We start from the raw sequence: 23,534 nt of genomic DNA, 5'->3' as shown, positions 1-23,534 counted from the left end.
TAACATGTCTGATAGCCCACACATTATGATGTGGAGAGATGGTTATTTAGTTTAATAGGCTGAATGTGTGTCATGACAGAAAATGTTTTAATATCAGCATACACAATCCTTACAGGTTAAATCTCCCCCAGGAACAGTGGAGAGCAGGAAAGGGCCAGTTTAAATGGGATTTATTGGGCTCATCTCCAAAATGAAGAGACAGGAGGTTTTGGGGCTTTGCAATGGGAAAGCAAATGTAAAGTCTGAAGGTTCCATCTGAGCAATTTCCTGGTATCTTTCCCAAAGAGAAGCTAACACTATGAAAGAGGCAGGGCAGTGAGGTTTCTCTTCTATCTTGGAGTCCAGGTTCAGCAACAGATAGAGTTGAAAAGTTCTGATGCCATGCTGGAAATTGATCTGTGGCTGATAGGAGCCCCTGATATGTGCTCTCTCACCACATCTTACTTGAATGTGAAATGTTAGGTTTCAACAGGCTGCCCTCTTTCTTAATGTGGACGTTACTCCATTTCAGTTGCTTTATATCAACATGTACTGTGGAACTTCTGAAATGTCCCAGGTCCAACTGAATGTTGGTTAGCTCTGCTCAAAGATCAGGGCATGAAGACACTCTGACTGGTTCTTTCAGTGGCACTTGCTTTTTGTTTTCTGGGAGGGAAAAATAGCCTGATTCTTACTTACAAAAAAAAAAAAGTTTCTAAACCACCCACACTAACAACAAAGGGCAGAGATGCTTTCCCATGGCTACCCTGATGTGACACAGAGAGGCAGGTTACAACAGTGCCGGTTGGTTATGTCACATAATACGATGTGGTAATACAATGTGACAGCAAGACAGAACGCAAGACCCTGTGTCAAAAAAAGGGTTGCTTTCAAAACTGAGCCTGTTTCTACCCGTCCCATGGTGCAAGAGACATTTCACCCAGAGTTAATGTCACAAATACCAAATCAGCTTTTTTGTCCTAAACCCTGTTTTTAATTCTCATAGCTTTGCTTGGCATTGCTGGTTTCTGTCTTTCCTTGGAAGCCGAGGAAAACTGAGGGGAGAAAGGGAGACAGGAGATGTTATTTCTTTGTTCCTTCTTTCCCCCATGCCCCTCCATTTAACAATCATGGATGGGGCCTGGTTAACAGTGCTAGAGATTTAGGCTGGCACTTTTAGGAGTGCTCTGTGCTGGCCTTTCCCAGCTCCCATGGAAGGCAGTGATAAAACTCCAGTTGCTCTCAGTGGGAGCAGAGTTAGGTCAATGGTGAGCACTTTTGAAAAGCTCAGTGTAACATGAACAAGAATAGCATTCCTTACCAATGTTACTTACTCAACCCTGTTCTGGAGACATACCCCCAAACTGAGGGCAAGAGGATGGTTTTTGCTATCCTTATAAGAACATAAGAACACAAGAAAAATATTGCAAATGTATATTATGTATGTTACTTAACAGTAACATACCTTCACTTAACAGAGAGAAGGGATGATCCAGTGGTTAAGGCATTAACCTAAGACTTAGAAGACTGATACAGACTTCCCTTGTGACCTAGGGTCAGACCCTTAGCCTTTCTTTGCCTCAGTTCCCCATCTGTAAAATGGGAATACCTCACATGGGTTATGAGGATAAAGCCTATGAAATTATTTGAAATCTATTGATGTAAGACCTGCATAAGAGTTGGGTGCTATATATGCCTCTTGTCTTATCTTGTAAGCGCTTCTGGGAAGGGACTCTGCCTTCAAATCCCAAGATCTTGTCTGTGACTTCTGGCATGGCTGTACAAACTAAATGGCAATAATAGTTTATTCTCTCTGGCTTATGTAATACAGCAAGGTGCTCTGATGTTGCGGTGACGATTGCCAGCTAGATCAGGTATGTAAAGCCCAGAGCTGGAAGATGCAGAGGGATGGACCTGTGCTCCTTAGAGAGGAGGAAGGTGGGAGGGAAAGGGATCAGCTTCATTTTCACAATTTACAATGTTACTTACCCATAGTTCCAGCTGCTGAGTTTCATTGTTTTAGTTGGAATGTATTTATGCGCTGAATGAAAGGAACAGATGTAGGAATTCTGCAGGGGATGCCGTGGAGGGACTGGGTTCCCCTGTGTTTGCAGGTAATGGGCTTTGGATCTGTAACAAAGTTCAAGTTTAATAGAAAAGAGTATGTTTTACAATTCAGGGGTGTGTCTCTCTCTCTTTGGTAACTGAAAGGACAATTGCAAGTCAAGTTGCCACATCTGGGCTAGCTGTAATCTAGCTAGCAGGGAGAAAAATTCGTAGTGAAGACATGATGGCACAGCTTGCAAGCTATGCACTTGTATTGCTAGGTTGTGTGGAAGGTTTTTGCTGCTGTTTTCAGCCCTGGTACCTAGATTAAAGTTAGTGCAGGTAGACCTTCTGGCACATCAGCTACTCCTTTGATTGCTATTCTGAAGAGCAGGCACTGTCAGGATCCTGGTTTGCTCTGGGATCAGAGGAGAAAGTAAGCTGGTGTGCCCCGGTGTGGTGCACCAGTAAGAGAGTGGCCTATTGAAAGCGGGGCTCTGGATATTGCCGGCTGCTGTACACTGGTACAGTTCCTGTGCTGTTGTTGGGCATGGAGGGCCCACTCCCCTCATTCTGGTTCCCATACTGCACAGCCGAGGACCAAACCAGTCCCCACCCATTGCCCTCAGCCCCAGTGCTGAACAACTAAGGGTGGGGAGGACGGAGCCACAGCACACCCAGGCTCCGGCCAGGAAGCTTGGGCCACTGGGCAGAGTGGTCCCTGCCACCCCGGCCAGCCCTAGGGATTCAGCAGCTGGGCAACATGATGGTCACACTCCCAGCCCTGATTCCCCTAAATCCTTTGCTTTGAGCCCCCCACGCTTTGACTCTTGCATCCGCTACCCCTTGCTCTGAGCTCTCCCACGTCTTCCAAACCTCTGCACTGACTCCTGCTCCCTCACTCCTGCCCCTGCCCCGAGCTCCCCCACACTCATACATACACACTGCCCTGAGCCTCATATTGCAAGCCCCAACCTCCTGCCTTGAGGGCCCTCCCCTGGAGGGCTGCGGAGGGGGGGGGGAATGCAATACAACAGTACCTGTAAGAAATATGTTACATTCACCCTTGCCTGGGATCCCCCTCTAGAGTTTCTGTACCCTATGTAGGGAGAATTGGCATGCCTTGAGCAGGTCAAAACAGCAGCAGCCCGAGTTCAGAGCTGATTATAACACTGCCTGCCCAGAGCAGTGGTGCAGAGCTGACTTTGCAATGTGATCTGGTGGACTGGCCCGACTGCTCAGTGACTTGACACATGGTGGCAGCACTGAACTGACTTCAGGACACCCCAAAGCACCAGGCTAGCAGAATAAGGTCTGGAATCACAGAACTGGACTAGGCAGCTGCCCACTGGAGTGGGACCTGGCAACACCATAAATATCTCAGTGTTGGAACAGCAGAGAGATCATTAGCCCATGATATCCTTTGATTCCCACGGAGACAATTTTGATCTGTGCATGGGGTCTGCATTGGGACTAAGAGTTCTGGAACTCTGTAAGATGGACATTTGTTACTTAGAACTATGGAATTGACCAAACTCCTGATTTGGGTAGCTTGTTTTCTTGTACATATTTAGGGCTTGTTTTGTTTCTTTTGGTTGTTCTTTCCCTCCCCACAAATAAAAAAAATGGAGTCGCTCCATGCTCACCAAAGTGCCTTCCTGTGTTTGGGGAAACAGTTCCTGTAAAGGGGACCAGGAAGTTATTATTTTCTTTTCCTGAAGCCAAAAGTGAGTTTGGGTATTCAAGCTACAGTTTTATTTATTTAGGAACAAAATAAATACAATTCTAGACTGATGGAACCCAGCTGTTACTAGTCCCTGGCAGAAGGGATAGAGATACATGCAGGTTGCCTGTTAATTCTATTGTGGACATTGTTTTTTTGATGAAAACTATAACTGAGAATGCTGGTTCCTCTAAGGCTGTGTCTACATTGGTGCGATCTTGCGCAAAAACGGCCACTTTTGCACAAAAACTTGCTGCCTGCCTACACTGGCCAAGAGTTCTTGTGCAAGAACACTGACATTCTAATGTGTGAAATCAGTGCTTCTTGCGCAAGAACTCTGATGCTCCCGCTCAGGAATAAGACCTTTTGCGCAACTGTTCTTGCGCAAGAGGCCAGTGTAGACAGGCAACATGAATTTCTTGCACAAGAAAGCCCTATGGTTAAAATGACCATCAGAGCTTTCTTGTGCAAGAGAGAATCTACACTGGCACGGATGCTCAAGCACAAAAGCACATCTCTTGCACAAAGCCACATGCCCGTGTAGATGCTCTCTTGCGCAGATACTTTAACGCAAGAACTCTTGCGTTAAAGAGTATTTGCGGAAGATCATGCCAATGTAGACGTAGCCTAAGAGCCAGTACTACCGAATAGCCTATACTTGGAGTTTGATGCACTAAAGCAAGGGAATTCTGGGAGATGTAGTCACCAGAGACACACTGGGAATTGTAGGCTGCTGCAAGGTATGCTGGGAAGGAATAGGTAAGACTATATAAGAAGCTGCCACTTGCTCAAAGCAGATAAGAGTACCAAGAAGGAAAAAAAAAGTATCTTGGGAAGGGGGTGAAGGAAAGAGGCAATGTACTACTGATGGTGATGAGAAGCTGAGTGTGGGTGCTATTTATTTCTTAGGGGCTGAATGTGTTCAAAGGTGAGAAGGGGTGCCCCCCTTCAATCCTTGCATCAATATGGGGAGAATCAATGTGGATCCTGGTGAAGGACTCTGAAACTGCTGAACTAGAGGTGGGTGTAGGAGCCGTTTAGTCCTGTGTTATCAAGATAAGAGATAGATGAGCAGTGCTTAATTTGTGCCAGGGCTTGCCAGAGACCCCACACCTCTGGGCTGGCTGTATCAGTTATGAAAGTAAAAAAATTACTTGAGCCCTGGCAGCTCTTTCATTACAAATTAAAGACTGCTGTGTAGCCCGGTGAGGATGAAGAGCCATTGTGTGTTAGACTTCTGGTTTTCCCTTTGAAGGGGAAGATTTCACAGCTTTGCAGGAGGTCCTAGCTACTCAACTGAGGCAGCAACTTGCTGGCAGTGAAGTAACAGTATGCCCCATGAATGCTTGTGGAAACAGACTGGGATCAGTATCCTACACTGCTGCCCACCTGGAAAATTGCTCAACAGTCCTGGTGCTGTTGAGCATCAATTCTGCTTTCTTCCTGTCAAATAGATGCGCCAACTGCTGATCTTTCAGTGAGGGGAAATCTATATAAACTGCTCTGCCTGTATCTTCAATAAGAACAGCAATAGGCAAACCATGGTATGGTTCTGATGCAGACCCCATTCAATCTAACCCCTCACGCTGATGAGTTAGGGAGCTTTGCCCAGCTGGTTCCCATTTCTGCTCATTGCTCTCCAAAACAGAACACTTTTAGTCTTGCAAAACCAGTTGATTTTCTTGTGAAAGTGTAATGTTGGGAGGTGGAACCAAACCTGGGACTCCTGGAGCTTAGAGCATGAGCCTTTAGCCGTGGTGTCCAACATGCTAGCCGTGGCTAGCTGGCTGGTTGAGTTGCCATTTGGCTGCTTGAGTGTGGCTATTTGGCTACACCAGTAGCCACTGTAAGGGCTACTGGTTGGACACCAGAGCTCTAGAGCTTGAGCTACAAGCCAGCTGGCTTTCAGCTAAGGCTGCAGAGGGAACTTTATCCCTGTAGGTAGGTGTTCTAGGTGCCATTACATAGGTCAATGAACCACACCTAGTAGGCATGTGGGTTACAAAAGGAAATCCTAACAGAATAATTGAGTTTGGACATCATAGCATCAACTCTGTGAAGCTTAGGAGCAGCTGAAGGAAATATGAGCGGGTTCGAGCCAGAGATGATCTAAATCCCTGTTTTCTACAGTGAAATAACCAGTCCCTTGCTAGCTTTGCTCCCCTGTAGAGAATCACAGGACTGGAAGGGACCTTGAGAGGTCACCAAGTCCAGTCCCCTGTACTTATGACAGGACTAGGTATTATCTAGACCAGTCCTTCTAACTCTTTGCCTAATAGGTAGTTCTCACATGGCAGCCTTCTGCAGAAGCTGGCAAGTTTACCACCGTCTCATTTCACCTAGATTGCTGAATGGCTATGTGATTGGAACAGTCCTCTGATCAGTCATGACTTGGGCTGCTTTCAATTCAAGAGACTGCAGGTGCAATTCTTTACTTATCCCCTAAATCATGCAGTACCCTTGACATTGTCGCTTCTAAGGAGTAAAAACCCATTACAGTAATCGCATATATTTTAAACACTTTGCCAGGGTTTCTTACCAGTCTTATAATTCTCTGGTTGCCCAGTTTATAGTGGAGGTAAATTTCACCCTGTGAAATGGGCCAGCATGCTATCTGTGCATCACTTGAGCATCACTTAAAGCCTCGCACAAGGACTACGGCAGCATTTAGAGGTGGCACTCTATGCAGGGGTGAATTTCACTCTGCAGGGTGTGATAAGTGCTATGACTCTCGTAATCAAGGACACTTGTGCTGAGGACACATTCTGAAGCACTCATTACTTAGCACTCATCGTTCACTTAAGCCCTTCAATCCTTTGTAGATAGCTATAGAGGGAGCATGTTCCTGAGTGTGAAGACTTCTATGCATTTCCAAGGAAACAAACAAGAATGACTCTGAAAAATAGCCTGTGAGCTAACTTAGAGGTTTTTCAAAGGCTCGAGGGTTTTTGTCATCGCTTGTTTAGAACTCATCTATCTTTGGAGAGATTCCACACTTCAGTGATGAGGGGAGAGAGGATTTTCACGTCTTAAATCAGTGGTCTCCAATCTTTCTAACCACAAGATCACTTTTTCAATTTAAGTGCAATCCAAGCTCTACCTCAAACTCAAACACCCTTGCCCCACCTCCTCCCTGCCCCTTCTTTGAGGCCCTGCCCCTGTTCCACCCCTTCTCTGAGGCGTCACCCTGCTCACTCCATCCTCCTTCCTCCCTCATCCTCACTCACTTCCACCAGGAGTAGAGGGTTGGGATGCAGGCCATGGTCTTGAGCTGAGAGGTTTGGCATGTGGGAAGGTCTCCAAGCTTAGCCAGGGGATTGTGGTCCAGGAGGGGTTTCAGGATGCAAGCTCTGGGGAGGAGTTTGGGTGCAGGAGGACTCACGTCTGGGGCAGCAGGTTGGGTGCAGGAGGACGTTCAAGGCTGGGACGGGGGTTGAAGAAGCAGGTTCTTGCTAGGCACCCTTTAACTGAGCTATCACCCAGGTAGTGGAGCAGTGGAGTTAAGACAGGCTTACTCCTTCCCTGGCCCTGCACCACTCCTAAAAGCAGCTGTCATGTACAGCAATGGCCCATGGTGCCTCGTGCTGCCCCTCATCTACAGGCTCTGAACCCACAGCTTCTACTGGCCATGGTTCCCCATTACTGATCAGTGGGGGCTGCAGGAGTAGTGTCTGCAGGCAAGGACAGCATGTGGAGACCCCCTCCTCTGCATTTCTCAGAGGTCTGCAGGGACATGCCAGCCACTTGCAGGAGCAGCAATTACCACAGGGATAAGTACTTCAGCCATGACAGGTTAGGTATTTTAGAACTGACTACCCAAACAATTTCATTTAAACATTAGAGAAATGAAAATTATGAACTGCACAGACCAGTCAAAAACCAAACATAACCCACTTTGCAAGCAGTAACAGAAGTAACAACCACCGCCCACATATGTGTTGGGTCAGGACATGAGAGGGAAGGACAGTGCGTATTTGTGAGAATGACGAGACACACACAGGCTGTGTCTACATTGGCATCCCTTTCCGGAAAAGGGATGCTAATGAGACACATCGCAATTGCAAATCCGCGGGGGATTTAAATATCCCCCACGGCATTTGCATTTACATGGCTGCCGCTTTTTTCCGGCTTGGGGATAAGCCGGAGAAAAGCGCCAGTCTAGACGTGATTCTCCGGAAAATAAGCCCTTTTCCGGAGGTTCTCTTATTCCTACTTTCAAGTAGGAATAAGAGATCCTCCGAAAAAGGGCTTATTTTCCGGAGAATCACGTCTATCCGGAAAAAAGCGGCAGCCATGTAAATGCAAATGCCGCGGGGGATATTTAAATCCCCCGCGGACTTGCAATTGCGATGTGTCTCATTAGCATCCCTTTTCCGGAAAGGGATGCCAATGTAGACACAGCCACAATGTGTGAGAGTGACAGAGATTTGCATTGCCAAGCTCTCTCCACCCCTTTCTCTCTGTGTGGAGCTAGGGTACAGGAGCGGGGGGAGGAAGGACACCCTGATATTAGCACCTCCTCTTTCTCCCTCCCACACCGTGCAAGAGGCTCCCAGCTGGGGCAGCTCCAAGCAGATGTCAGGAGCAGCATGACAGTGGGTGAAGGGGCAACTGAAGTGCCGGTGTTTGAGAGCTTCCTGGCCAAACCAGTCAGGATCACCTGACAGAGGCTCCAACATCTACCAGTAGATCCCGATCTACTGGTTGTTGACCACTGGCCTAAATGTTCCCATTGGGGAATTTTATCACTGAGTCAAATGGTAGAAGGATATGGCCAATGGGGAATGTTCCTGAAAATCCCAACCTGCCTGTTCTGCGAGCCCTGAAACTTGACATAAGAGTCTTACTTAGGGCAGGGCTACACTTAAAATGCTGCTGTAGGAAGACACTACTGCACTGATGGGAGAGCTTCTCCTGTCCTTGTAGTTAATTCACCTGCGAGAGATGTAGTAGCTGTGTTGATGGGAGAAGCCCTTCTGTTAACAGAGTGCTGTCTGCACCACCAGGTAGATTGGTTTTACTGTCTCACTCAGGGGTGTGGCATAATACTTCAATGAGTCTCATCATCATCATCAATCCCCAGGCCCACTGATGGGAGGGGGGAGAGGGAACAATAGCCCTGGGGCCCAGCAAAGTGGTGGCCAGAGCTGTGGACTCCCTTAAATCACTGGTGGGACCCCCTTTCGCCCTGCCTAGGAGGGAGCCCAGGGAGGTTGTTAGCTCTTCTATCGCTTCCATAATTGCATTGGTCATTGGGGCACCAGCAATGATGAGCAATCAACCAATTGTCTCCACCCCTGATGATTATGTTACTGCTTGACTCTCCGTGAAGTCAATTCCTGTCCACTCTTTTATGTTGTCAATCCATCTCTTATTCTGTCACTCTCTTTTCCTCTTCCCCTGTGCTGTTCCTTGGAGGATGATCTTGGATAGGCCAGATGGTCTTGGTACATGGCCATATCTCTTCAGCTTGTGCTTCTTCAACGTCATCAGGAAAGTCTTCATATGACCCAGTGGACAGGGTTATGATGTTGCAGACCCCTTCATTAGTCTCATGGTCAAAGTAGGAGATACTTCTGCAAAAGCCTGGGTATCTCATCTCTACTACCTGTGTTTTTCATTGAAGTTCTTCTTTAAGGGTCCATGTCTTACATGCATATAGAAAAAATGGAGCTGACCAGCATGTGTAGCACTTTGGATTCCAAGGAGACCTTCTTGTTCCTCCAAATTGACCTTAGCTTTGCCAGTGCTCCTTGACAGAATTTCTGACTTTGATCCTTTCTCTGTGATGATTGCCTCTATGTACTTGAACTGTTTCACTGTCTCCAGCTCTTGTCTACTGACAGCAATAGGTGAGCTGATCTTGTCACATGTGTTTATCAGCTTTTTTGCTGCACTGATTTCATGCTATATTTTGCAGAGGTTTCATCCAATCATTTCACAAGGTTGGCAGGTTCATCGTTGCTACATGCCAACCTGTTAATGTCATTAGCGAACCAAAAATTAGAGATTGTTCGCCTCTCAATACGGACTGTGCATGTCAAGGCTGATTCCCCACTTTGGCATGATGAATGCAAAACTACCCCAAAACCTTATCTTTCCAGGCTTTGGTATAAAACTTCCCCCCAAAATCCTAAAAAACCCCTAGATTTTGGGGATAAAAATCTGCTGCCACCATCAAATGCTTTTGAACCCACAAACAGGAGAGGACACTTGTAACCAACCCCAGGGCACCCCAAACTCTTTTCTCCAAAGAGCTTGAAAAAGAAAGAGAAAATAGAAACTGCAGTCTGTGACTGCTATCCTCTAGTCAGAAGCATGCAGATCCCACAGACAGATTTTCCAGGACACAGAACTGAACCAATATCAGGTTAATAAAAAAGAAAGAACTTTTATTATCACCACAATACTCCTGTTACAAGCATAATGACTAGATGGAAAAGTCACCAATTGGTCCCATAGGCCAAAAACTTAGTTACAAAGGAGAAGAAAACCCTTTTTAAATGCACAGACATCAGATTCCCATTCCCAAACCATAAAACAATAAAACCTAACAGATTTATCTAAACTTTACCCTACTTACAGATAGTGAAGAGTCTTTTCTTGGAGAGAGACATATTGTCTGTCTCCCTCAGTATCTGAAGAGTCAACTGCCCAGGGACAAAGGAGGGAAAAAACAAAAATTCCTTTGTCCCAGTTTGAAATCCCTATCTGCATTTCTATTAGCTGATTGCTACCTGGCTAGTCATGACAGTGCACATGTGAACTTCTAGGGCATCAGTTATTATGGACTCCAAGTGGATGTAGAACAGAGTGGGTGAAAGCCTTGCTGGACTCCAACAGTGGTTCAAAACCTCTCTCTTATTCAGCCATTGATGAGAATTACACTGTTGGCCTTGGCATACAGTTGTTTAATACTGAGGAAAAACTTATGATCAAACTGTATTTCTTTATAGCTGCCCAGACAGCTTCATGCCATACTCTATCCAGCACTATCTTAAAGTCAGCAAAGACATAGTAGATGTCCTACTGATGTTATAAGTATTTCTCAGAGAAAGTAGAAAGGTTGTTTTATGGTACTTCCTCTAGCATGAAAGCAAGCTTGTTCTTCAGTGATGATATTCTCCAGTTGTGGCTTCAGTCTGTTCAAAATGACTTTCAACATCAATTTGTTGTGATGGCTAAGTAATCTTATAGCTGGTAATTTTGACACAATTGAAGGTTGCCTTTCTTTGGCAGAGTGATGATTTGTGACTTTGTTCACAGCGAGGGCCAATCAGCTGTCTGCCAGATCTTGTTTCAGATCTTTGTGAGTTCATCTATTACTATTTCCCCTCCGAATGTCATCAGTTTGGCTGGGATGTTGTCAAGAACTGTAGCTTTTCCATTTTTGAGTTATTTCACAGCTGTCTCCACTTCTTCATGTAGTACTGGAAAGTCTCCTTCCTCCGAATGTGGGCTGTCTAGGACAATAGGATCTCCTTTTGTGTGGTGGTTGTATAGATTGGAGCAGTAGTTTACCCATCTATTGATAATATCATTTTCTTATGTAAGACCGTTCCCTTCCTTGTCAGGAATTGCATTGGCTTTGGTCTGTCTTTCCGTTATCAGATCTCTTGCAACCTGGGAGGCTTATTTCCTATTTTATTAATGATGCCCTCTTTTAATTATAGAGCATGTTTTTCAATCCATATCTCCTTGGTCACCTTCATTCTTTTCTTGATCTTTCTGACAATTGCTCTGTATTTATCAGTGCCCTCAGTGCTGTTCTTGTCTCTCTTGAGTTCTCTTCTAATGTCACACATTTGCAGTATTTCATTTGTGACTCAAGGTTGTGTCATCTGACAGTGCGTCCCACTGCTGCCCCTCTCATTACAGCATTGGAATTGTTTGTCATTGTTTCTGTGTCTTCCTCTACAGCAAGCAGTGGGACAAATTTTCTGCTAATCATTGCTGGGAATGACTGGGTTTCTGAGTCTTCCTAAGTCAAGCTAGATTCTGGTGAACTTTGGCCTGATGATTTTCCTTTGCCACAGCCAAAAGTTTAGCATTGCAAGGTTGTAATCTTTTCTGATATCAACATTGGGGAAGCTTCTTGTTTTAGCAATTTTGATCCCAGAAAGAAATTAGTTTTGCAACATGATGTAATCGATCTGACTGTGGTGGAGACTGTCAGGTGCATACCATATTAATCCTCAGGATGCTTCACGTACTCCTAATGTGTTTGCAAGAACTGGATTTTTTAAGCTGGCAAACTCCAAAAGTCTCTGTCCTCTCTCATTGGTTACCACATTACAGAAAGGACCACAATAATCTTGCCAATTTGCCTGTGCGTCAGTATCCGCTTTAGCATATCAGTCTCCCTGTACAATCAGGACATCTTTCTTGTGCACTTTATCAATGATGTCTTGGAGATGATTGTAAAAATCTTCAATTTGCTCATTATCATCATCTGTTGTAACAGTGTAGACTTGTACTACTGTGATATTGAACTGTACTGCCTTTATATGGATGGAAATAAGCCTGCTAGATATTTGATCGCATCAGAGATTTCTAGGAGGTGCCAGGTATATTGATCCATTTCATACATGAGTTCTTTCAGCCTCCATATTTGCTGGAATGTCTTTGCATTCCATGTGGCTGTGGTGATGTCTTCTCTTCCATAGAGCCTCTTTGTTGGGGTTACATCAGTAGTATACTTGTTGCTACATCAGTAGTATACTTGTTGCATCTGCCCTTGTGGGAAATGGATGGCGTGGTTATTATTAACTTGGGTTGCAACCAAATTGATATGGACATAGCTGACTTGCTCATCATATGGAGTGTTTTGGACATATTTTCCACCTGGTGGAGACCATCCCCTTCTAGGTAGCCTCCTTTTAGTTGTCTCTCTCAATATACAAGAGAGCAGTGGGCCTATTCTGTCCTCTGACCCACAGGGAGAACAATGAGACTAGGTCAGCTAAATAGTTGTAGATTTCACAATTGGCTCTTTACATTGAGTTGATTAGGTACCTAAGACAGTGGTGGGTAACGTGTGGCCCAAGGGCTGCATGTGGCCCATCTGGGTTCTATATGTGGCCTGCAAGACATTTTGTTTACCATTGCCTATGTGTAGGTTGCCAGAGTCTACGGGTTTCCATTCACATGGATTTTTTTCCCTACCAGTATGAATGAAGTGACATGCAAGGGCATGTGACATGAGGTGAATGCTGCACACAACACTGATTGTGAGAGACACACTCTGCATCCAATCAGAGCACTGCCATGGGTCAATCGGTGCATCCTGCAAATTCTAGCTACGCAAGTGCAGTTAGCAAAACTGCCCTATCACAACAATCTTGGTTACAACAATCTTGTGGTCCACTGAGCTGAAGGAGGGGCACTGATGCATCCCATTCCCAGCCTTGGTTGCCCACCACTGCCTAAGACACACAGTCAAAGAACAGAAGCAATATCACATAGCTTATATATTACTAGCCCAGACTAATGAAGGACTTGGTGGTGAATAGGTGTTGTGCCAGCCCTCCACAGAAGGGTAAATTTCATCCACAGTGACTAACTTCTGGATACCCTCAGTCTCCAATTTGAAATCCTGGAACACCAAATAACAAGTCAATGGGCATGCTCATGTGCTTATATATGTGCATTTCTTGAAGTTCTTTGCTGTGTTAGTAGCAGGGGGTTGTGCAGTTTGACTGTAAACAGCATGTTCTGGATTTGAGACATCAAATTAGCTGTATGAACAATGAGGCTAGGTCAGAAAAATAGCTAATTTGATGTCTCAAATCCAGAACAAACAGTGTGTGGTTGCCTTTTGCAGTCTAACTGTTGGGGCTTTCTTCATTTACTAGCCAATTAGCCCGTCATAAGACAGAATTTTCAGGTCTCTCCTCCATGTCGGTTTTCTCTCCTGAGCCTCCGGTCTCTCTCTCCGTCTCTCTCTCCTCCTCCCTCCCCTCCTCCCTCAGCTCTCCTCCGCCTCCTGCCTCTCTCTCCGTCTCTCTCTTTCTCTTCTCCTCCCCCTCCTGCCTCTCACTCGGGGGACTGCAGAGTCCAAAAGGTCACTTGCACCACTTGCTCCCATGCAGCGGCCTGGCTGAGCAGTGCAGAAGTCAGCCGAGCGCCACGGCGGGAGGCGAAGGGGGGCAGTGATATTCACGGCCAGGGGGCGGGGCCTGGAGCCGCTGTCACGCCGCACGTCATCGTCCTGCCCCCCCCCACCTCCCACCGTGGCGCTCAGCTGACTTCTGCACTGCTCAGCCAGGCCACCGCGGGGGAGCAAGCGGCACAAGCAGCCGTTTGGGCCCTGCACTCACCATGCAGCACGGGCCGCCCAGAGGGAACAGCCAGCATTTCAGCATTACAGACTCACAGACACTGGGCTGCTATATAAATGATGACTGAACAATTGCATTCTCATATAGGAAATCACTTCCTATTCGTGACATTCTTACCAGATTTTAAATGCAGGGCTCTGTTAGGAGAGTGGGTTATAATAGAACAGTTTATGCATTTTTCTTCAGCTTTTTAGCTGTACTCTTAATGATGGCTGTTGTTGATGATGGGAGCATTGGAGAACAGTTGTGTAGCAACCACCGCTGTGGTGGAAACTCTTGAAAGCTTTAATTCTCCGTTTAATAATAGTGAAACTAGTTAATACTAATTCTATACAATCACTCCTTTCTATACAAAAGCTGCTTAGAAAGCATGCATTTAAGGATTTAGTCTGTAACATGGGGGAATAACATGTGACATAATTACAAGGCCAGGAAAAGCAGAATTATAATAGTGATTAGAACTGTGTGGAATACATGCATCAAGCCTTGAACCCACACAAAGCCAGGCCAGGTTCAGGTTGGTGAACATGTTCTGAGGTTCCTAAATGTTTTCACACAGCCCTTTCTCCCTATCTGATTTCCCTGCCTGAGCCAGAAGCCATAAGATCCCACTACTTGCCCCTGATCTCTCTGGATATGTCTACACTACAGCACTAATTCGAACAAACTTAATTGGAATTAGTTAATTCGAACTAAGCTAATTCGAACTAGTGCATCTAGACCTAAAAACTAGTTCAAATTAGCATTTGCTAATTCGAACTAGCATGTCCACATTGAGTGGACCCTGAACCGAGGTTAAGGATGGCTGGAAGCAGTGCTGGCAGGGCATCAGGTTAGGACTTAGAGTGTGGAGCTGCTGTCTCAGGCTAGCCGAGGGCTGTGCTTAAAGGGACCCAGTCCCCACCCCAGACAGACAGTTCTCAGGATTCCCTACTTGCTTGTCTACCTCGATGAGGGACAGCAAAGCACTCCTGACTTGGAGTGCCCTGAGTGCCCACACTTGGCACATCACAGCACTCGGCCATCAGCCCGGCTCCACCCCGAGAAGCCTGCAGAGCCACCCCAGTCCTCCCCATCGGGTGCTCATACCCCATTCCTCCCTCACCTCCTTCCACTTACCCCTCCCTAGCCCCCCTTCCTGATGTAAAAAATAAAGGACACGTGTGTTCAAAAATAGAAACTCTCTTTATTTAACAAAACGGGGGGGGGGGGGGGGGATTAACCTCTGGGGAGACTGGGAAAAGGAGGTGGGAGAAGGGAAGAGAGAGGGTGGGAGAGGGGAGGGGGAAACCTGGGAGGAGGGAGCTGGAAGGGGGAAGCCAGGGGAAGAAGGAGGAGGGGAAGTATCAAACTATGGTACACCATATCTTCAGTACTGTGTACAGATGTGATCTCCTTACCCCAGAAAAGATATTTTGGCCTTGGAAAGGGTTCAGAAAAGGGCAACTAAAATGATCAGGGGTTTGGAACAGGTCCCATATGAAGAGAGGCTAAAGAGACTGGGACTTTTCAGCTTAGAAAATGGCTTGGTCATTGTCTTCGGTCCATCCCCTCCAGGGTACCTATTGTTGGCCACTGTCGGCAGACAGGCTACTGGGCTAGATGGACCTTTGGTCTGACCCAGTATGGCCATTCTTATGTTCTTATGTTCTAAGCTCAGGGCTCAGGGTCGGGGGTCTCACTGGACCACCTTGATTTTCATGCAAACCTGTTCCTAGGTTTGCATGTGGCCTTTGGTGGCCAGGCTGGCAGCTATCCTGCCCTAGGCAGCCACTTTCCTGTGCCTAGTGCGGAGGTCGTGGACATTGGAGGCCTCCACCCAAACCTGGATGAGGTCCACGATCTCTGCACTAGACCAGGCGGGCGCCCGCCTCTTGCGGCCCTGGGCAGGCTCCTGGGAGCCACCAGCATGATCCCGGGAAAAGGTGGAAGGCTGGGTGGCAGCGGGTGGCTGGCTCGTGCCGTGCCAGGTGCAGGGTCTGCTGGCTGGGTGCTGGCAGGCTTGCACCTGGCACGGGCACTGTAGCCAGACCGTGGCCCTTTAAGGGCTCCGGGGCCGGGAGGGGGGCAGAAGAATTTCCCTGGTTGTGCCCAGAGTGGCCACCAGGGCAACCTGGGAAGGGCTAGCCTCCCACTAGTTGGAATTAAGTGGCTACACAGCCCTTAATTCGAACTACTTAATTCGAACTAGGCGTTAGTCCTTGTGGAATGAGGTTTACCTAGTTCGAATTAAGCGCTCCAGTAGTTCGAAATAAGTTCGAACTAGCGGTTTGCATGTGTAGTGCCTATTAAAGTTAATTCGAACTAACGGCTGTTAGTTCGAATTAGCGCTGTAGTGTAGACATACCCTCTGAGAGGTAGTGGAGTCGGGGAATCAGGCCAGACTGATTCCTTCTGGGGCTGAGTGACCCTCATTGATTTAAGGAGGTAGGATGCAATCACTCCTCCAATCAGGCTCTCAGGCAGGAAACACACAGAATGGGATGAGCTGCCTACAGCCTGCTAGTCTCAGGAGAGGGGAGAAATGCTGAGTGGGGACGAAATTCCTTCTGTGCAGAGGGCTCCACACACATGTTGAAACTAATTAGTTGAAACTATAGTAAAGAATAAAATTTTCAGACACACAGATTATTGTTGGGGGAAAGACAACATGGTTTCTGTAAAGGGAAATCATGTCTTACTAATCTGCTAGTGTTCTTTGAGGGGGGTCAACGAATATGTGGACAAGGGGGATCCAGTGGATATAGTGTACTTAGATTTCCAGAAAGCCTTTGACAAAGTCCCTCACCAAAGTCTCTTAAGTAAAGTAAGTTGTCATGGGGTAAGAGGCAAAGTCCTTTCATGGACCGATAACTGGTTAAAAGACAGGAAGCAAAGGGTAGGAATAAATGATAAATTTTCCAAGTGGCGAGAGATACTAGTGGGCTCCCCCAAGGGTCTGTCCTGGGATCCATTCTATTCAATTTATTTATAAATGATCTAGACAAAGGGGTAAATGGTGAAGTGGCAAAATTTGCAGATGATACCAAACTGCTCAAGATAGTAAAGATCAAAGCAGACTGTGAAGAACTTCAAAAAGATCTCACCAAACTAAGTGATTGAGCAACAAAATGGCAAATGAAATTTAATGTTGATAAATATAAAGTAATGCACATTGGAAAAAATAATCCCAACTACACATATAATATGATGGGGACTAATTTGGAGATAGATTCATGGAGGTGAGGTCCATCAATGGTTATTAGCCAGGATGGGTAGTAATGGTGTCCCTAGCCTTGGTTTGTCTGGAAATGAGTGACGGGGGAGGGATCACGTGAGGATTACCTGTTGTGTTCCCTCCCTCTGGGACATCTGGTATTGGCCATTGTCGGCAGACAGGATACTGGGCTGGATGGACTGTTGGTCTGACCCAGTACGGCCGTTCTTATGTTCCTGCTACCCTGCCCTGAACCAAAGTCAGGGCCTTGAACTATTTGTTTGCCTGCCGCCCCACTCTGAACCAGGGCCTGGGCTTAAAACTGTTTCCCTGCTACCCTGCCCTGACCCAGTGACGGGCCTTAGAACTGTTTATTTGGTAACCTGCCGCCCCGTCTGGAACCAGGGGCGGACTGGAGGATGGTTTGTGGGTGGTTGCTGCCCTGCCCTGAACCAGGACCAGTGTTTAAAGACTGTTATTACAGACTGCTCGCTGGGCTGGGCACTACTCTAGGGGTGGCCACCACAGCTGATCCCCCGCAAGAACTGAGCGATGTATAGTGGGGTGGAGTGGCCACCCACTGACCCTGAGGGGAAGGAGCCCCTCCGAACCCCACAGGGCTACAGAAAGGAATAAGTCCTTGTGTCCTTCTCACTATACCCACAACAGTTTGCCTTCGGCCTCTACCTATAATGGCTTATTACTTTGAAACAAGCCATAAGACGTATAAGAATCCTTGTCCACCTTGGGCTTGATTTCCCAGGCTGAGCCTACTGACTCTACCATTAGAGTATCCCAGCATAGAGAATGTCAGGCACCATTTCACACTCTTGTCTACCCTTCCACACAGATATATACTTAGCCCAGTGTTTCTCAAACTGTGGGTCCCGACCCCCAGGAGGGTCGCGAGCAACTTAGAGGGAGATCGCAAACAACTTAGAGGGGGGTCGCGAGCAACTGAGAGGGGGGTCGTGGTATCACAAGTTTGAGAACCCTTGACTTAGCCAGTTCAAAGCATGTTCCTTCCACAACACAAAGAAATCTTTGGCACATGGGACAAATGGGCAAATTGAACTGGTTCACATGTAACAGCACCTATAGAGGGAGCCAGAGAGCTTGTGTTCCCTGTCAGCAGACTATCTCAGGAGGCTTTCAACTGATAACCTATGTATTTGAAAGAGTGCGTATTCGAGAACTCCTCCTAAACTGGCAGAGCGAGGACTGCCAAATTTGGCATACAGCTGCATCTCTCATAACTTAAAAGCAACGTAAGGGTTTGGTTGTGCCAGGAAAACGGGATGTGCCCGGAATGGATGGGATTTCTTCTCATAAAAACCAAATAGAAAAGAGACAGAATCACCAACTCAAGTACAGTCCTCAACATTTAACGTAACCGAGTGAATATTGAAAGAGGCTCAGGGGGCAGGTGTTCAGCATGAAATCTCTGTTTGCCAGCCCCAGCACAGAGCTGCTGCAGAAACTTTGTACTGGGCCATCAGGGGCCAGCACCTCCCTACTCCTCTCCTCTCTCCTCCCCCCGTCCATGGTAGCTCCATGCTGGAGCCAGGGAAAGGGGTACCTCCCTTCCAGCTATGGTACCCAACCTGCAGCTGCTCCAGAGCTTCCGCTGCTGGGGAAGGTGGTCCTTCCATGACCCCCACCCAGCCAAACCTGAACCTGCTCTTGACCCCTCCCCAATTATGCCCACTGGAGCTGCAGCACCACCGAGAGATGCTTCTCACTTGGCCCCAAGCTACTGCAGTGAGAGAGGGCTGGGGCAGTCCTCTCTCCCCAGCACGGCAGCCTACATACTGAACCCCTCATCCCCAGAACAATGATTTAAATGAAGCATGTACATTTTATTTTCCAAAACCTCAAAATTAATTGTGTTAAGGGCCTGAGCCCTTGGATACATCTTCTAGTAATAAATATGATATATAGCTGCTTTTAAACTGCAGTAGTATGAGTGAAAAATCAGGCCCAGATCAAGGCCCATATATTATAATTTTGCAGGACTGTGATAAAGGAGTCCTTTATGCCCTGGCCCTAATCCTGGAATGCAGGGAGGAGTAGGAGTTTGGTAAAGCTTGTGGCCGGAACCAGTGTGCTTCTGTATTCAAACAGCTCCTAATTATTATGCTCTTTAAAAATATGAATAAAACATAAATTCACATCTGATAAGGCTGGAAATGCAAAGAGCAGCAACCAAGGACCTGGGGGTTGAGGGTGAGTCTTTTTTGTTTTGTTTTACATCAGCTGTGTATTGGTTGAACTGTTCCATAATCATTATTTCTGGTCCTGCTTTTTTAACTTCTGTTAAAGGCATTGTTATGTCCTTTAATTGTGTTAAGAGCAATGTATTGAATAGGCGGGAGAGGGCAAAGCTAAGCAGGGCAGCATGATGGAAATGAATGAAGAATTCCCACCCACACACTCAGTGTATACTGCAATAATGGAATAATCGTGTATGGTTTCTTTATAGCTGTCTTCCCATAGCATTTACCCCCTCTAGCTAGAGATGAAGCAGGGTGGGTAGGGCAATCAGTTTTTACAATCATATTTGCATCATGATTTATATGTTATTGTCTCCATTGGAAAGCTGAGGTGCATAAGGAGAGTTAATGAAGTAACTTCATCTCTCAGGGGTTCTGTTGATTCATATCAGTTTGCATGTACTTTCACTCTTTGATTTTTTTTTCAGAGTCCTACAAACCCACAAAACTTGAAATCAAATACAGTTGTTTTCCCTGATTATACACTGATGTTACCTCAAATATACATGGTTTTGACTCAACTCTCTATATCTGCCCAGATTTGCTCACCATGAGATCAACACTGGCTGAAAAGAATTGCCAGCCTTTCAAACAATGTTTGCTCGGTTTTGGATGAAAACCAAGGACAGATGGCTTCATATGTTACTGGAATGAGTAATACGGTAGAGTGCCCTTCCTGGTGTTTCTATTTTATAGCAGGTTTCAGGATGTTCTTGTGTATTCTCCATGCTTGTTGCTAGTCAAGTTGAAGACTGGTTTTGTGTGTGTGTCACTCTGCACTCTTGAAGGAAGCCTAGACATGCTTGTTATGGTTTTCTGAGTGCGGCACCTTTAAATTATTAGCCTACCACCACCTCCTGAAATCAGTCACCAGTTTAGTTGCAATGTGTCAAATACACTGTCTTCACTCATGTTCATTCCTGTTATTGCTCTCGTAATCAAAACTCAATGACCCTTTGACTGAAAGTCTCTGGCTGCTGTTGGTATATAGGAGACAAAATATTTAATTTCTTATGGTGTGATGGTGTCCCCATGCTTTATGAAGTTTGGCTTATGAATAAAATATGCATAACTTGGAAATGCTTTAAACAAAATAGCTCATATAACCCATCAGTTTTAATGTGACAAACTGCTGGATCTGTACATCCTATTTTGGTGCATGCATCATTCTTGCATGTAAAGTTAGTAATATGAAGTATGAGACTGTTTAGTTTTAAATGTACTAATGAGAGCCATTACTGGTGCCCCCCAAGCCTTAATGACTTGGTGATCAACTTAATGATTATAAACAGCTGTTTTTGTCCTGTAAGTCCTGTTTTTGTCCTGTAAGTTTGGTCCTAGGAAGACATGTGACCATTCTACCTGCTATTGGGATTCCATTTTGACCCTGGTATTTTTTCATGGTAGGAGGGGATGTAGAACAAAAGATTCCCACCCTGGAGAAAAGTCTGTTTAAGCAATGGGAAGCTATCAGACCTTTCTCTTTAGCTGGTCTGGCAAAACTCTGAAAAGATACAAAGGGCTACGGATCCGTGTCAAAGTAAAAGAGTTTCTGACCTGAAGATTATGCCTGGAACAAGAACAGCTCATTAAGATAAGAATCTGCTTGCAATAAGTTTTTTAGTGAATTAGCACTATCTATGCATTTTCTTTTCATTTTAACTCGGTCACTTTGATGTCTGTTTTCACTTGCAACCACTTAAATCCTACTGTTTGTACTTAATATAAAATTGCTTTCATTTTCTATCAGGCCCGAAGTAAGTAATTGTTACCTGGAGGGAACAACCAGTGTGTGTATCTCTTTCATTGATAAAGAGCGTGAACAGACTCTTGAGGTTTTCTTGTGTATAATTTTTGCACAGAGAAAGGCAGATTTATTTGGGGTTTTGGTCCCGTTTGGGGATTCGTTTCTTGGGTGCTGTGCCCTAGAGCTGCAGTCTCCCAGAGCTGAAGTGGTTCAGTGCCTTCATTGCTCCTCAGGGAGGGCGGTAACCCCAACTCTGTGCCTTGTCTGGGGGAAACCAGAGGATTTGGTGCATTGGGACTGGGAGGTGGAGAGCCTTTGATAGCAAGAAGGTGGGTGTCAGTGGCATGATCAGCACACCAGGGAACAATCCGAAGAGGTCTTCTGTGACTGCTCCCTGTCACACTTGGGAAAACATGTCCCACTGTTGTGTAGAAAATAACAGCTTCCACCTGATAATCATGATCTTTGTTGGAATGGATGTCATACTCTGGACCATGTAGCTAAGAACAGAAATGGGAATACTTGGAGATTAACTGCACAGAGGTCAAGAAATAGGCAGGGCACTGGGAAATAAATGTGCAAAAATACCAAAATTATACTTGACGCTTATAGCTACACCTTTTGGGCTTTGTCTGTCATATAGGTTACGAACACTTTGTGGCAGATGTTGCCTTTGTTACATGTCTGTACAGTGCCTAGCACCACAGGAGCTTTGAGTGAGGTTTCTAGGCATGAATATAATACCAATTAATCACATTAAAGTTCCTTTCATCTTAGGACCTCAAAGCACTTTGTAGATAATTAACGATTAAATCTTGTAGCAGCCAAATAGGGAAGGTATGTATGCAAACATCTATCAAAGCTGGCTTCTTCTCTTCTGAAATTCAGCCACCTTTTAAAGTACACTAGAACAATCATTTGGGCACATAGGTGCTCAAGGATGAGTTTAGGAAGAGAAATATTATCTACTTTTTAGCGCCCACGTGTGCAGAATGAAAAATCAGATATGTGAAACTTTCCACAGAACATACATTATATTTCAATAAAAATTTAGTTTCTGAAGAAACAAAATGGAATAATAATAATAAAAAACTGGTCTGGGCTTCTTGGCATCCAGCAGTGAGCCAGATAGGCTCCAGAACTGGGATCAAGTTGTTTGCCGGGGCGGTTTTCAGGAGCATAGAGAAATACATGGGCAAGCTGACAAGAAGCCAGTCTGCCTGGGCAGCCTGCCTGTTCTTCAAAAGTTTCAACAGACTCAACATGTCCCCATGGAATCTTTAGATTCCATCAAAACAGCATTTTCTGATTGAGAAAACTTCCAGTGGAAAAATATGCCCAGCTCTCATATGCTACAGCTACACTACAAGCTTTTTTCGGAAGAGGAAATGCGAATGGAGCACTCATTTGCATATGTCACACTCTCGTTTGCATTTTCTCATCTGATCCTTTTTGCGGAAGAGGTTTTGCATTTTTTGAGGAAGAATGGCTTTTGCGCAAAAGAGGGGTTTGAACAAAAAAGTGCCATTTACAAAAAAGTGCTTTTTTGTGCAAAAACCTCTTCCGCAAAAAGGATTGGAAGAGAAAATGCAAATGAGAGCGTGACCTATGCAAATGAGCGCTCTATTTGCATTTCCTCCTCTGGAAACAGCTTGTAGTGCAGCTGTAGCCTTAGTTAGCTAATGCGGATGATTGTTGGTGCTTGGTCCTGCTGTGAGGGCAGGAGATGGGACCTCTCAAGGTTCCTTCCAGTTCTAGTATTCTATCATTCTATGACATGATGAACAACTGCACAGGGTCTTGGACACATCCCCCCATGTAAAATACATTCACGCCAAGAAAAGTGGATGGACTGAAAGTAGATATCATGATCTAATGGACTGATCACAGTTTTGGGAGCCAGAAGCTCCTGTTTGTTTGTTTGTTTGTTTGTTTGTTTGTTTGTTTGTTTGTTTGTTTAAATCTGATTTACTTTGCAACCCTGGGCAAGTCAATTCTATGGAATTCAGTTTCCCTCTACTGTGAAAACAGTGGTAGTACTGGATTGCCTGCTTCACTGGGGCAGTTTTAAGGTTTAATGAAGTTTCATTTTAAAGTGCTTTGAAGATTTAATCCACTGAATTCTATGGGAAACACATGGAGTAATAAAACAAAAAAAGTTGCTGCACAAGACATCAGAGTCAGTGGTGCAACAAGCAGTACAGTGATGAAGCCTAAGGTACTGGAGCAC

At 45.6% G+C, this 23,534-nt stretch overlaps 1 long non-coding RNA gene across 1 annotated transcript in view; it reads left to right on the top strand.

Annotated features, from left to right (window-relative positions):
* Positions 1 to 23,534, top strand: part of LOC112545870 (uncharacterized) — a 57,715-nt gene that overhangs the window by 25,881 nt on the left and 8,300 nt on the right. The window contains exon 3 of the long non-coding RNA XR_012901223.1: positions 20,097 to 20,219. This is a non-coding gene — a long non-coding RNA (uncharacterized LOC112545870). The remainder of the gene's footprint in view (positions 1 to 20,096; positions 20,220 to 23,534) is intronic.

This window comes from Pelodiscus sinensis, chromosome 2 (genome assembly GCF_049634645.1).
Source record: "Pelodiscus sinensis isolate JC-2024 chromosome 2, ASM4963464v1, whole genome shotgun sequence".
In the NCBI taxonomy this organism is placed as follows: Eukaryota; Metazoa; Chordata; order Testudines; family Trionychidae; genus Pelodiscus; species Pelodiscus sinensis.
Note: the sequence above shows the minus strand (reverse complement) of the source record. Positions and strands in the feature narration are given on the sequence as shown.